Raw genomic sequence first — 12,231 nt, 5'->3', positions numbered from 1 at the left:
TCATAACATCCAGGTTGTTAGTGGTGATAAGATCATTAACTAAAAATTATTTGTTCTTTAATGAATGGATGTTCAGAAGTGCTAATTTAACAGTAACTGGTTTTGGCCCTGTATCCATCTCAGAATGACGTCTTATAGGCAGTAGATTAGATAGAGTTGTCGTGCGGCTGGAGAGGGCCTTCGTCTTTCTATCACATATCAGGACAGAGATAGGGAAAGCTAAAGGGACATTGGGCTCCCGCTTGTTCTGAAAACATTTCTGATTATTACTGCTGTCATAGTGGGGACCCAACACATATCAGTTACCAGTGCTGTTTGCAGATGAGGGCTGGTGTGATCCCTGACGTTGAGGCAGAGGTCAGAGTGCCCTCTCAGATGGAGGGGGAGGGCAGGCTGGGCCCGGAGGCTTTGGTGGTTGTGGAGCCCACCGTTTCTTGGTTGGTATTTGGGGACTCGCAGCAATAGAGTAGGAAAGCTTAGTTCCAGCAGATACCAGTTTCTCCATTTTCTCTGAAAAGCACAGAAGTGGTGATGTTGAAGAGAGGGAGAGAGAGTGTGACGACATCAGCTGTGATTCTGGTGTTCCTGGAGGCTCGGGTGTGCTATCTTGATTTTCTTGGTTGTTATCCACAGAAACATCCTTGGGTGTTGATTCACCATCCAGCTGTAGTGAGGTCTGTGGGCAGGGCTCAGCCTGAGCTGTGTCTGTGAACAGTAGTTGTTGTGGCTGCGGAGTTTTATCCTTGTCAACTGAATGACGATCCAGGTGTTGGTGTGAAGTCCTGTGGTCATTTAGGCCATTCAGGAGTGGACTGACACACTCAGCTGATGGATGATGACGCAAGAAAAAGATATTGTCTTTAAGCAACCAGCACCTATTTTGTTTGGGTGGATACCATCTGTGTTAAAAAGTTGCCTTTGACTCCAGAAGATATTAAAATTGTCAATGTAATTCAGTCCTCTCATGGTGCAGGTTTTTTGCAGCCATGAATTAAAACTTAGTAGCCGAGAAAACAAATTTGTTCTTCTGGCTGGGAGAGGTCCACTGATGAATGATTGAACTTTCAGTCTTGCAAGTGTTTCAAAAAGTTCATTGAAATCCCTCTTGAGGAGCTCAGACTGCTCTTTCCAAATATCATTCAGAGTAGCCAAAAATTGTACTCAAGTAAAAGTAAAAAGTAGACATCCAAATAATTACTTGAATAAGAGTAAAAAAGTACTTGGTGAAAAAACTAATCAAGTACTGAGTAACTGTTGAGTAACGTCTGATTTATTTTTTAACACAAGACAACAATCCGACAAAAATACAAAATAATCTTTAGGCAAATTATGGCTCATCCAATCAATAAAATAAATTTAAATTAATTAATTAATTACAAAATAGCTTAAATTAAAATAATTCATGTAAATTCAAGTACTTAAATAAAATAACTAAAATAAAAAAAAATAAAAAAAATATTTTTAAATTATTTTTTATATTTAAAAATAAATATGCACAAGTAACACAAATTTCCAAACCTTTATACTTTTTTACCAGGCAGAACTAGAAGGAGGCAGCCCATAAATTCTCATAAACTCTGTGTGTGTGTCTCCAGTGACAGAACAACAGAAGGAAACACAAACATTTCATACCAGGCATGCTGAACAGAAAACTGCACACCAGAAGGAAGCGGTCAACGTAAAACGCATGTGTGAGTGTGTGAAAACATGCAGAAACAAACTATTTCACCAAAAAATCATTCAGTGATGTCACTATTAAACTTCAACAGGTTCAACAGGCTCTCAAGGTTCTTGCTGTGAAGCTGTGATCATTTAGAAGTGAACAGGAGCCCTGCATGACCAGGGGTGCGGGTTGATTCTGACATGTCTGTGTTGCTAACTAAGCCGTCCCGCTGCTGAGATTGAGTATGGTAACGTGACGAGACTGCACAACTATGTTTGATTGGTGAAACACAAGAGCATTAGCAGAAGTTTCTCTTTCTGTCAAAATAAAACATTAAAATTCTACACCTCAATTTTAATATTTTATTTTTGAGGTAAAAGAGGTAAAAAGAAAAGTAACGAGCTCATTGTAGCCTAATGTAGCGGAGTAAGAGTACAGTTTCTTCTTCACAAATATACTCAAGTAAAAGTAAAAAGTATAGTGATTAAAACTACTCCTAGAAGTATGATTTTTCCAAAAACTTACTCAAGTAAATGTAACAGAGTAAATGTAACTCCTTACTACCCACCTCTGCACACTTCACCCAGTTCACCAAACACTCGATGCCCATAGACTCTCCAGATCTGCTCCTTTACCTAAGGAATCTATTCATAAAAAGCTAAACTTAACAAATGTTTTTTTAGGCTGGTCTTAAACACAGGACTGTGTCTGAGTCCCGAACACTAATTGGAAATCTGTTCCATAACTGTGGGGCTGTGTAAGAAAAAGCTCTGCCCCCTGCTGGAGACTTTTGTACTTGAGGTATTATCAAATATCCTGCACCTTTTGATTGAAGTAGGTGTGACAGATCATAAAAAAAAAAAATAACTCAGGTACTGTGGCACGAGACCATTAAGTGCTTTATAGGTTAATAACAGTATTTTATAGTCAATGTGAAACTTGAGTGCATGGGAGACAATGTAATGACGATAAGATGGGGGTGATGTGTGTTGTAGCGTGAGTTAGAGAACGTTTAGGGAAATCTTGGTTCTAGATCTTCAGCACAGTCACTGATGCGGTGACATGAAGAGATTCATGTAGATGTACAGAGGAGGAGCCAAATCTGCTGTTAGAAGAAAAGATTTAATCAAATTAGGTTGTAGAGAGAGAAAAGATATCAGAGCATCACACACCTGCTGAGAACATCAAGATGAATCGTGTGTTTCTGGTCCTGGGCTTCGTCCTGATCATGGCGCTCTACTCAGACGCTCAGGGTGAGTTTATTACACAATTTGTTTATGTACAATAAGATAAAATTAATTATATAGTAGAACTAAAAATTGTTTGTACACACACACACACACACACACACACACACACACACACACACACACACACACACAATGTATTGAAACAGATTTCATGTATACACACACCTACATTTGCTGGGAATTTTATCACAGATTTAGATTATTTGTAATCATTAACTGAAGGATTAATTAATTTTTCTGATGTTTATTTTATTGTGTTTTGATTAAATTGGACTGAAACACCTGATCTGTCTCTCACTCAGCAGAAGCTGTAAAAGTTTTTGGAGAAGTCGAGCCTTGCTGTTTCGACTTCTTCCTTGGAAAAATTCCTCCCAAAAACATCCTGCAGGTTAAACTGACAGGCTCACACTGTCCACATAAAGGCTTCATGTGAGTATCTGACAATCACGGTTTTATTACATGATTTATTATATCAATAAGTGATTTATAAGAGATGAGAGTATAGGAAATTGTACTGATGTGTGTGTGTGTTTGTGTGTTTCAGTGTTACTATTCCTATATATATCCCAATCTGTGTGTTCGTGAAGTCGTCGTCAATGGCTGTACACCTTAAGGCTTCAACTAAGATCACACTGCAACACAAACACAAACACAAACACACACACACACACACACACACACACACACACACACAAACACACCTACATGTATATGTGGCGAGGGTAATGTTGTTACACTAGATTATTTAAATTATTATTAATTAATTGTACTAACACAAGGCTTTTATTTTGAAGTTCGTGTTAGAAGAGATGGCACGGTGATGAATGGTCACGTGACCACTAGAAAAATATTATTTTTATTTCTTTTTTTACAAACATAATTATTTCTTTATTGGTTTTGTTTTCTCTCCTTTTTTAAACTGTTCACCTTTTTAAAAATGTTTATTAAGAATTGTATAATGGTCATGTGCAAGCGTGAGGGGCTGACGTAATTTCCGGTGTGCGCTCTCTTTCGCGGGATTTCAATGCGATGAGAGGTATGTTTTATCAGCTCCCCAAGAAAGTGTTCAAAAGTAGTTAATTATTTACTGTTTATGTACGTTCTGTACAAAATGTGATTGTTTAGTACCTTTTTTTGTTAAGACATTATTAATTTGAGTTATGCACATTGTAAAAATATGTTTAATGTAAAGTGCGAATTCACGTAATGGCTGCCATGACACGTGCAGTGGGCTGCTGAAACTTTGTTGTATAAAGTTGTATTTATTCTTAATGATCCAAGAGATTTACACGTATATAAATATAACTGTAATGATTGACAGGCACTTCTCGATCAGACGTAATCCTGTTACTGCCTGATGCTGTCTGTTGTGTGTAACACAGGTATGTTAATAGATAATTTCAGTGTTCGTTCCTATTCTTAGATTTTCTTATTTCTCATGTTACAATTGTATGTTTGATATTTTGTTTTAATGCTCTCTTTCGCGGGATTTCAATGCGATGAGAGGCACTTCTCGATCAGACGTAATCCTGTTACTGCCTGATGCTGTCTGTTGTGTGTAACACAGCGGAGAGATCCCGAGAGGCCAAAAGTAAACCATTTGACAACTGCATCATGGTGTGACATCTCTTTGTGACCTGTCGTTTGGTTTGCTGGTAGCTGACCGCCTGGGGTGCTGAAAGTGTGACCGTCTTTCCTCGGATTGCGGTGACATCATCGTTGAATTGCGTGACTGGAACGGCTCATCTGTGACTGGTTTGGACTTGTTTATCTTTGGAAGGACAATTGTTGTTTTTATTTCTAAGTACGGACATTTGTCTTTAAGGACTTTTGATTTAAGGACAAATCTTTTTTTTGTTTGTTAGTGAAAATTGAGGAAAGTAGTTATGACTGATGAAAGTTTCACATTTGAACACAGCATGTTAGCTGGTAGGAGTAGGGGTGCGCTACTAACTACACCTGACAGAGGTTTTCAGTTTATGAGTCCTCAGTACACAAGCACTGGGAGGGGTGAAATGCTGAGATCATTGAATGCACGACATAACATAAGCTGTAGTCCAATAACAAAACCTGGCAACCCAGAGTGTACCAAACATGATTCAGGGCTCTCGAATGACATGAATAACCTCATTAGACGCATTGGATCTGAAATTGGTGAAGCTATCAGGGACAGTTTGTTGCAGACTAGGCATTTAAGTATGCCGTCTAGTGGTTGTTTTGGAAGAAACACTAGTGTTTCTGACCCTAAGATGTCGAATGCAACCATTATTGATGCTTCCAAGTTAAACTTAGTATTAAAGTCAGAGATGACTGCACCTCCTTATTATCGTGGAGATGGTACAGATAAGTGTTCCATGTTGGAGTGGGAAGAACTAATGCAAGTGTACTTAAACAAAAAGGAAATGGTAGAATCTGAAAAGGTTGATGAAGTAATGAACAGACTAATGGGGAGGGCCAGGGACATTATCAAGGTCTGGCTGAGCAACAGAACGGTAACTCCCACCGTAGATGCTGTGTTCACAGTATTGAGACACCATTTTAGCGATTCCTGTAGCTCAGGAATGCCTTTAGCCGATTTCTACTCTGTAAAACCGTATTCAAATGAGAGCCCACTGGATTATTGGTTAAGGTTGAACAAAGCTGCTGAGGTGGCTGAGCGAAGCCTTAGGGAGGAGGGCAGAACCTTGGAGAATCGGTGCAGAGAACTGGCTGTCATGATTATTCGACATTGCCCTGATAAGGAACTGTCTATTGTGTTCAAAAGCAAACCTACACAGTCATGGACAGCTTCTGAGGTCCAGGAGAGATTGGATGAGATGCTTAGGGAACAGAAAGCGACAAAGAGTGTCGTGTGTCAACAAACAGCCAGGGCTCTGGAGCCCATTGATGATCCGACTTCTCTGCCTCCTCATAGGTCAGTAACAGCTGCACCGTCAACCGATAACACTTTAGACAAAGTTCTGACCATGTTAGAAAAGACTATTGTGTGCAATGCTCAAACTGTTCATGGTGGTTGGCCTAAGAATTCTAACAAACTGAGCCGTGAATGTAAAGTTTGTAATAGCAAAGACCATAGTACTACTACTCATTGCAGGATGTATAATCTCTGTTTTAAATGTTTTTCTTCTGGACATATGAGCTTTAACTGTGAGAAAATCATGCCCAAGGAAAACACTGGCAGGCAAGATAATGTCGCGTCTCAGGGAAACTAGAGAGCCTCCATTGGGGGGAGGGCAATGTGGGGCATGATGATAGTTCCTCCTTAAACGCTGATGTTGAATCGGTTTATTCATTTTGTTGTGAGAGTGTAGGCAAAGATAAAACTGTGATTTTTCAAAATACTATTCAGTCAATGCAGAGTGACAGTCTGTTCTACACCAGTGTTTTGGTACAGGACAAGGTTTGTCTTAAGGGAATGCTGGACAGTGGCTCTATGGCGACTACCTTGAGTGCTAGTGTGGTGCCTCAACTAAGAGAAGCCGGAGTCCTGGATCAGGAGTTGTTTCCTCCGTCAGACATTGTCCTGGTTGGGTGCGGTGGGAAGCAGACTAGTCCTGCAGGTATGTGTGATCTGAAACTTGAGGTGTACGGATTCAGTTTTAGTGTGCCAGTCTTTATTGTGAGTGGACAAGTAGACCAGCTTATCATTGGCACTAATGTACTGAAACCCCTGATCAGAGAGATGAAATCAAATGAGGGATTTTGGAGAGTTCTAGATAAACCAGACCAATCAAATCAGAGCGAAGACTGTCAGTTTCTGCGTATGCTTTCGTGCATCGAGAGATGGAGGGGTAGTACTATCCCGGACAAAGTTGGTACTTTAAAGTCTAAGTCTGCCGTGCTTTTGCAGCTGATGAGCGAACACCTTGTCTGGGGTCGACTACCACCAGGGCTAAAACTCTCAGTGGGCAGCACGGTTGTAATTGAACCTAGTACTTCTCGCTGTGTCCACCGTAATGTGCTTATCGGTAGAGTAATCTCTCCCTTATGGGGCGACGGTTGGCTCCCGGTGAAAATGATAAACCCGACGAACTCAGAAATTGTGCTGCGCAAAAATGCGAAATTGGCTGATGTCTACCCATGCATTGCTTTGGAAGATTTTGATAATGTGCAAGGACAACGAGTTTTCCAGAACGTAGCCATGAACAGCGGTAGTGCTTGTGGTAGTTTGTCAGCAAAGAGCTCAGTGTCTGGTGCTAATCACTTCAATGACATTAGTTTGGATGAACTGGGCCTAAATGACTTAAACTTAAATGACTGTGAGGTGTCGCCCTTTTGGAGAAGCAAGCTCATTGATCTGATAAAGAAATATGAGTGTGTTTTCTCTAGGCATTCGTTGGATTGCGGTGAAGCGAAGGGGTTTTGTCACCGCATTCGGTTGACCGATGACAAACCCTTCCGGTTACCGTATCGCAGAGTTTCCCCGGCTCAATGTCAAAAGTTGAGAGAGACGCTCGATGAGATGGAACAGATGGAGATAATCAGGAAATCGACCAGCGAGTTTGCGTCACCGCTAGTGTTAGTTTGGAAGAAGAACGGTGATTTACGGTTGTGCACTGACTTTCGGTGGCTTAACGCTCGTACGGTGAAGGATGCTCATCCTCTCCCTCACCAAGCAGATGTTCTAGCGGCCTTGGGGGGGAATACCTTATTTTGTACCATGGATTTAACATCAGGGTACTACAACATTCCTTTACATGAGGAGGATAAGAAATTTACAGCTTTCAGTTCTCCCCTTGGTTTGCATGAGTACAACTGGTTGCCACAAGGGCTTTGCAACAGTCCTGCTACGTTCATGAGAATGATGTTGACTATTTTCGGTGATCAAAATTTCACGAGTTTGCTCTGTTACCTGGATGACCTCTTAGTTTTTGGTAAGACAGAGGAAGAAAGTTTACAGAGATTGGAGTTGGTGTTTCAGCGTCTCAGAGATCACAACTTGAAACTTTCACCCTCCAAGTGTAGGTTTTTGCGTAGATCAGTCAAATTCTTGGGTCACATTATTTCACAGGACGGAGTAGCTAGTGATCCTATGAAGGTTGAGGCTATTGTGAATGTGTCCGAGAAAGACTTGATGGAAGTTGATGGTGTTACCCCATCTGTGGGCAAAATCAGGTCATTCCTGGGCATGGTCGTATACTATCAACATTTCATTGAAAATTGTTCCATGATTGCGAAGCCTCTCTTTCAGTTAATGACCGGTCAGAAGAAACCTAGAAAGGGGAGGGGTGCGATAAAAAGGTTGGGAGTGGTCCGGAAACTCACTCCTAATGACTGGACTGAGGAATGCAGAGTCGCGTTCGAGAATCTCAAGACTGTACTGGTAGGTCAGGTCCTACTTGCTCACCCAGACTTTTCACAACCATTTTTACTGTCAGTAGATGCTTCGACGAGTGGACTTGGGGCTGTTCTATCCCAGGTTCAGGAGGGTCATGCGGTTGCAAGGCCAATCGTCTTTGCATCAAAGTCACTCAATCACGCTCAGTCTAAGTACCCGGCTCATAGGCTCGAATTTTTGGCTATGAAATGGGCCATTTGCGATAAATTCAGTCATTGGCTTCGCGGGCACAGGTTTACGGTTTGGACGGATAACAACCCGCTCAAGTATATCTTGACCAAACCGAGGCTTGATGCCTGTGAACAGAGATGGGTTGCGAAACTGGCCCCTTATGAATTTGACATAACATACATACCTGGATCGAAAAACGTTGTAGCCGATGCGTTGAGTAGGGAGCCTTTTGCTGCTTCCAGGATTTTGCACAGACTGACCAGAACACCGTATAACGTCTTGAGGCATGAAGCGGAGACTCCTGGGGTTGAGCAGGTGCAGGGTATGTTTCATTCGTGTTGCGAACGCACAGAGGGGGAGGTTTTTGAGGACTTGTCTGGGTCACAGAAGTGTCGTGAAATGGCTAACCTGGTGCAGAGTTTTGCTCCAGGGAGAGTGTCCTGTGAGGAGATGTCAGCTGTGTTCCGTACTCATCGTCACTGGGAGGAAGGCGCGGCGGCTAGAGCAGTCGCATATGTTCAGCATTTGAGGGGATTGGAGGACGTAGCACAGTGCCCACTCAACAAGCTTACCCATGATGAGCTGCTCGAAAAGCAATGTCATGATCCAGTGATTAGTAGGGTGAGGTTCTTTGTGGAGCGAGCTAGACGTCCCTCTAGGAGAGAAAAGACTAACGAGTTGAAAGAAACCGTACGGATACTCAGACAGTGGGGCAAATTTACATTCAGGTTAGGTATACTTTACCGTGTGTCTAAGAATTCTGTAGCCAAGACTAAGTCTTACCAGTTTGTTGTGCCAGCAGCTTTAAGGGATTTGGTCCTAAAAGGGGTGCATGATGATACTGGTCATCAGGGCCAGCACCGCACTCTTTGGCTTGCGAGGCAGAGATTCTACTGGGATTCTATGGAGAAAGATGTGAAACTGTATGTGTTGCAATGCAAGAGATGTGTGTTAAGTAAAACTCCTGAGCCGCAGGCTAGAGCACCACTCGTATCCATGTAACGGGATAAATATTACAGAGGGTTCTTTAAATAAATCCTGCTGTAATGTAATCGCGCACCCTATTGGCCACGCCGGTGGCGCTATTGCGCGCTGAGTTCGAAATATCTGCAGCAGAGTTAGAGAGAACTGCTGTGGACTGAACTGCATCCCGGCTGAAAAGACTCACTATTCTCTCTCCTTTTTACTGCTCTGTGTGCAGAAAATAAACAATAATATCATCCACATTGAGTGTGTGTGCTGTTGAGGAGTGGGTCAGACTGGGCCAGTTTGGATCAAAGGTCACATCCATAATGACAACAGCACCACTAGAGTTGGTTTGTATTGATTTCTGGACGGCTGAGAATGTCCATAACAAGTCAGTTGATGTGTTGGTAATAACCGACCATTTCACAAAGCTTGCATGTGCGTATGTTTGCCCAAATCAAACTGCGAAGTCTGTTGCCCGTGTTCTGTGGAACAACTTCTTTTGTATATACGGCTTCCCAGCCCGAATCCATTCTGACCAGGGTGCGAACTTTGAAAGCTCGCTGATTGCAGAATTGTTGACTTTGTCAGGTGTTTCCAAATCTCACACCACACCGTACCACCCTATGGGTAATGGCCAAACTGAAAGGTTCAATCGTACTCTTGGTGACATGATAAGGTCCCTGCCTCCGAGGACTAAAGCTAATTGGCCTCAGATGTTGAACACACTGACCTTTTCTTACAATTGTACCAGGCATGAGACTACTGGCTACCCACCATTCTTTTTGATGTTTGGTCGTACCCCGAGATTGCCAGTAGATGTTTTGTTTGAGAGCGTAATCTTGGATGTGGGGACTGTTGATGTAAGTAAATATGTCCAGTCTCTGGGGAAGGATTTAAGGGAGGCAATGTCACTTGCGCAACAACATGCACGTCAGCAGCAAAACAAACAGGCTGAACATTATAATCGTAAATGCAAGGGTCATTCATTAGAGTTGGGTGATAGAGTCCTGCTGGCAAACAAAGGTGAAAAAGGAAAAAGAAAATTAGCAGATCGTTGGGAGAGCACGGTGTACATTGTTGTGAGCAAGAACTGTTCTTTGAACACGTACAAGATTCGCCACCCTGTTAATGGTCGTGTCAGAACTGTACATCGGAAAGTGCTAATGCCTGTAAATTTTTTACCATTGCCTGCTTGGGGGGATTCAGTGAATTCAGAATGTAACTTGAGTTCAATTTGTAATTCATCAAGTACTGACCTCCGGAAAAGTGACACTGCAGACAGAACTTCTCAGTGGATTGCTGACTTGGGTGCAGTTGTAGGGAGGGAGAAAGTTGAACTGAGTGATGTAATTCACAGTAGTGAACATGAGACTTATGGTCTTGAAGTGGAGCGACAAACTGAACATGTTGAAGGGGCAGAGTGTCAAGACATCTCTGACAGTATATCCAGTACTTCATTGTCTGTGTACATTGCTTCGGATGATGAGACATCGTTTATGTCAGACGTACAGAATGTAGACTCTGTATCCCAAACTGTCATGCCTGCTGTTGATAATGTCTGTGATGTTTCTGCTGTTGTGAGTGAGATGCCTATGAGTTCATCTCAAGATGCCACACATTCTGGTCACAATGCAATTGAATCTGGTGAACAGCAGGGACCAAGAACAAGATTTGGTAGATTGATTAAACCTGTGTGTAGACTGATACAAACAATGTCAACTCAAAGAGTTCGTCCTGCTCTGGAAGTTTAATTTTGTTTAGGTATTTCTTTTGTTGTTTCAGAGGGTATTTGATGGAATGGGCCTGCATTAATTGGATGGGAAAAAAATGAATGGTCACGTGACCACTAGAAAAATATTATTTTTATTTATTTTTCTACAAACATAATTATTTCTTTATTGGTTTTGTTTTCTCTCCTTTTTGAAACTGTTCACCTTTTTAAAAATGTTTATTAAGAATTGTATAATGGTCATGTGCAAGCGTGAGGGTGGAGCTGACGTAATTTCCGGTGTGCGCTCTCTTTCGCGGGATTTCAATGCGATGAGAGGTACGTTTTATCAGCTCCCCAAGAAAGTGTTCAAAAGTAGTTAATTATTTACTGTTTATGTACGTTCTGTACAAAATGTGATTGTTTAGTACCTTTTTTTGTTAAGACATTATTAATTTGAGTTATGCACATTGTAAAAATATGTTTAATGTAAAGTGCGAATTCACGTAATGGCTGCCATGACACGTGCAGTGGGCTGCTGAAACTTTGTTGTATAAAGTTGTATTTATTCTTAATGATCCAAGAGATTTACACGTATATAAATATACCTGTAATGATTGACAGGCACTTCTCGATCAGACGTAATCCTGTTACTGCCTGATGCTGTCTGTTGTGTGTAACACAGGTATGTAAATAGATAATTTCAGTGTTCGTTCCTATTCTTAGATTTTCTTATTTCTCATGTTACAATTGTATGTTTGATATTTTGTTTTAATGCTCTCTTTCGCGGGATTTCAATGCGATGAGAGGCACTTCTCGATCAGACGTAATCCTGTTACTGCCTGATGCTGTCTGTTGTGTGTAACACAGAGGAGAGATCCCGAGAGGCCAAAAGTAAACCATTTGACAACTGCATCATGGTGTGACATCTCTTTAATTCTAAAAATACACAACGTAGAAGAAAACCCACTACATATACACAAACACAAACAGAGTTATTTACTAAGGTTCAAGCTTAGCCATTTCTTCACCGCATTTATCAACCATTTATTATGATGCTTAATGTTGTTATTGTTGCTTAATGCTGTGCAGATTCAAATAAAGTTTTTATGTGAATGAACTGCATGATTTA

At 41.4% G+C, this 12,231-nt stretch overlaps 1 long non-coding RNA gene across 1 annotated transcript; it reads left to right on the top strand.

Annotated features, from left to right (window-relative positions):
* Positions 1-11,289: 11,289 nt before the first annotated feature.
* On the top strand, positions 11,290-12,014 carry LOC125139272. The gene is made up of 2 exons (XR_007138359.1): positions 11,290-11,438; positions 11,724-12,014. It is a non-coding gene; the product is annotated as an uncharacterized LOC125139272 (long non-coding RNA).
* The last annotated feature ends 217 nt before the right edge of the window (positions 12,015-12,231 follow it).

This window comes from Tachysurus fulvidraco, chromosome 17 (assembly GCF_022655615.1).
Source record: "Tachysurus fulvidraco isolate hzauxx_2018 chromosome 17, HZAU_PFXX_2.0, whole genome shotgun sequence".
NCBI lineage: Eukaryota > Metazoa > Chordata > Actinopteri > Siluriformes > Bagridae > Tachysurus > Tachysurus fulvidraco.
The sequence above is the reverse complement of the archived record's forward strand: the minus strand, read 5'-3'. Positions and strand labels throughout refer to the sequence as shown.